General features: G+C 24.3%; 1 non-coding gene across 1 annotated transcript in view; it reads right to left on the bottom strand.

Annotated features, from left to right (window-relative positions):
• The window catches only part of LOC135171852 (small subunit ribosomal RNA), a 1920-nt gene extending 1664 nt beyond the window's left edge, over positions 1–256 (bottom strand). The window contains exon 1 of the ribosomal RNA XR_010300674.1: positions 1–256. This exon is cut by the window's left edge and continues 1664 nt beyond it. This is a non-coding gene — a ribosomal RNA (small subunit ribosomal RNA).
• Between the last annotated feature and the right edge of the window lie 3366 nt (positions 257–3622).

Genomic DNA, 3622 nt, shown 5'->3' with positions numbered 1-3622 from the left:
CGATGGATAGGTAAAACCTACCACCGATTGGTTTTGATCTAATAAAAGCATTCCTCCCATCTCTGGTTAGAAGTCTATTTTGCATGTATTAGCTCTAGAATTACCACAGTTATCCAAGTAAATGTGAGTACGATCTAAGGAACCATAACTGATTTAATGAGCCATTCGCGGTTTCACCTTAATTCGGCATGTACTGAGACATGCATGGCTTAATCTTTGAGACAAGCATATCACTACTGGCAGGATCAACCAGGGAGCTTCGATTTTTTTTCTTTTAAAATATGAAACTCTTTTCATTTTATTAGGTGTTGATATAACACATTTTTTAAATTAAATGTGCAACACATTTTATTTTGTATTTGTTTTATTAACATCAAATACATTTTGAGGTGTTTTGCTGATTTTAATTTCAAACACTTTCCTCTCATCCACATTTGTAAATGTGAAAACATTCATCGTTAGATTTTTAAACGACATGGTTATAAGAAATAACTTTTTTCATTTTGACAACTTTATAATTTTACTTGGAGTGAAGTAAGTTAACGCTCTGTTAAAAAAAAAATGAGTGAAAAAGTAATAATATTATATCCTTTTACACACGAAATATCAAACGCCGTAGCGCGTACCACATAGAGAGTCATTCTGTCTTCGACTTGGACTCGTGGCAATGCTGTGCTATACTATAAGCGAAGTATACTTGGGTATGGGAAGCGAAGCCATTGCCCGACCTAGTATAAAACACGTGCATCAAGAGTCCCGCGTACTTGTACCTGTAGGTCCACTTCGACCGCCTGAACATAGAATATATTGCCCGTTCCATGATTACATTGTCAACCTTTATATGAATAAATATTGAATAATAAATTAATTATATATAAAAGGGAATTTATCATAATTGTGTGCATTCAATTATATACAAATATATATTTTTTTTTAATTAAAAATCCTGTGATGCTATTTTTGCATACCAACAAAAATAGCATCAACATTTAAGTCATCATTAAAAATTAATAATATCGGTTACTTGATAAATTATAAATTAGTTACATAGAATTTATTTTTATTTTAGGCATTCAATTATATATGAATATATATTTTTTTCAATGAAAAATTCTGTGATGCTATTTTTGCATACCAACAAAAATAGCATCAACGTTCCAAGACATCATTGAAAATTAATAATATCGGTTACTTGATAAAATATAAATTAGTTGTATAGAATTTAGTTTCATTTTATGCATTCAATTATATCTGAATATATATTTTTTTCAATTAAAAATTCTGTGATGCTATTTTTGCATACCAACAAAAATAGCATCAACGTTTCAAGTCATCATTAAAAATTAATAATATCGGTTACTTGATAAATTATAAATTAGTTACATAGAATTTATTTTTATTTTAGGCATTCAATTATATATGAATATATATTTTTTTCAATGAAAAATTCTGTGATGCTATTTTTGCATACCAACAAAAATAGGATCAACGTTCCAAGACATCATTGAAAATTAATAATATCGGTTACTTGATAAATTATAAATTAGTTACATAGAATTTATTTTTATTTTAGGCATTCAATTATATATGAATATATATTTTTTTCAATGAAAAATTCTGTGATGCTATTTTTGCATACCAACAAAAATAGCATCAACGTTCCAAGACATCATTGAAAATTAATAATATCGGTTACTTGATAAAATATAAATAAGTTGTATAGAATTTAGTTTAATTTTATGCATTCAATTATATTTGAATATATATTTTTTTCAATTAAAAATTCTGTGATGCTATTTTTGCATACCAACAAAAATAGCATCAACGTTCCAAGACATCATTGAAAATTAATAATATCGGTTACTTGATAAACTATAAAATAGTTGTATAGAATTTAGTTTAATTTTATGGATTCAATTATATATGAATATATATTTTTTTTAATTAAAAATTCTGTGATGCTATTTTTGCATACCAACAAAAATAGGATCAACGTTCCAAGACACTATTGAAAATTAATAATATCGGTTACTTGATAAAATATAAATTAGTTGTATAGAATTTAGTTTAATTTTATGCATTCAATTATATATGAATATAATTTTTTTCAATTAAAAATTCTGTGATGCTATTTTTGCATACCAACAAAAATAGCATCAACGTTCCAAGACATCATTGAAAATTAATAATATCGGTTACTTGATAAACTATAAAATAGTTGTATGGAATCTAGTTTAATTTTATGCATTCAATTATATATGAATATATATTTTTTTTAATTAAAAATTCTGTGATGCTATTTTTGCATACCAACAAAAATAGGATCAACGTTCCAAGACATCATTGAAAATTAATAATATCGGTTACTTGATAAATTATAAATTAGTTACATAGAATTTATTTTTATTTTAGGCATTCAATTATATATGAATATATATTTTTTTCAATGAAAAATTCTGTGATGCTATTTTTGCATACCAACAAAAATAGCATCAACGATCCAAGACATCATTGAAAATTAATAATATCGGTTACTTGATAAAATATAAATTAGTTGTATAGAATTTAGTTTAATTTTATGCATTCAATTATATCTGAATATATATTTTTTTCAATTAAAAATTCTGTGATGCTATTTTTGCATACCAACAAAAATAGCATCAACGTTCCAAGACATCATTGAAAATTAATAATATCGGTTACTTGATAAACTATAAAATAGTTGTATAGAATTTAGTTTAATTTTATGGATTCAATTATATATGAATATATATTTTTTTTAATTAAAAATTCTGTGATGCTATTTTTGCATACCAACAAAAATAGGATCAACGTTCCAAGACACCATTGAAAATTAATAATGTCGGTTACTTGATAAAATATAAATTAGTTGTATAGAATTTAGTTTAATTTTATGCATTCAATTATATATGAATATAATTTTTTTCATTTAAAAATTCTGTGATGCTATTTTTGCATACCAACAAAAATAGCATCAACGTTCCAAGACATCATTGAAAATTAATAATATCGGTTACTTGATAAACTATAAAATAGTTGTATGGAATCTAGTTTAATTTTATGCATTCAATTATATATGAATATATATTTTTTTTAATTAAAAATTCTGTGATGCTATTTTTGCATACCAACAAAAATAGGATCAACGTTTCAAGTCATCAATAAAAATTAATAATATCGGTTACTTGGTAAATTATAAATTAGTTATATAGAATTTAGTTTAATTTTATGCATTCAATTATATATGAATATATATTTTTTACAATTAAAAATTCTGTGATGCTATTTTTGCATACCAACAAAAATAGCATCAACTTTTCAAGTCATCACTAAAAATTAATAATATCGGTTACCTGATAAATTATAAATTAGTTATATAGAATTTAGTTTAATTTTATGCATTCAATTATACATGAATATAATTTTTTTCAATTAAAAATTCTGTGATGCTATTTTTGCATACCAACAAAAATAGCATCAAGCAAAAATATCACTTATTTTTCTAATTTTCGACTTGTAGGACGATCAAGTATACTATTCTTTGGATTCTAAGATTTTTTTCAAGTGATTATTTTCAAAGTTGGGAAAAATGAAAAATTAT

The sequence above is a fragment of the Diachasmimorpha longicaudata genome, unplaced genomic scaffold (assembly GCF_034640455.1).
Source record: "Diachasmimorpha longicaudata isolate KC_UGA_2023 unplaced genomic scaffold, iyDiaLong2 ctg00000116.1, whole genome shotgun sequence".
NCBI lineage: Eukaryota > Metazoa > Arthropoda > Insecta > Hymenoptera > Braconidae > Diachasmimorpha > Diachasmimorpha longicaudata.
This window is presented reverse-complemented; position numbering and strand designations above follow the sequence as displayed.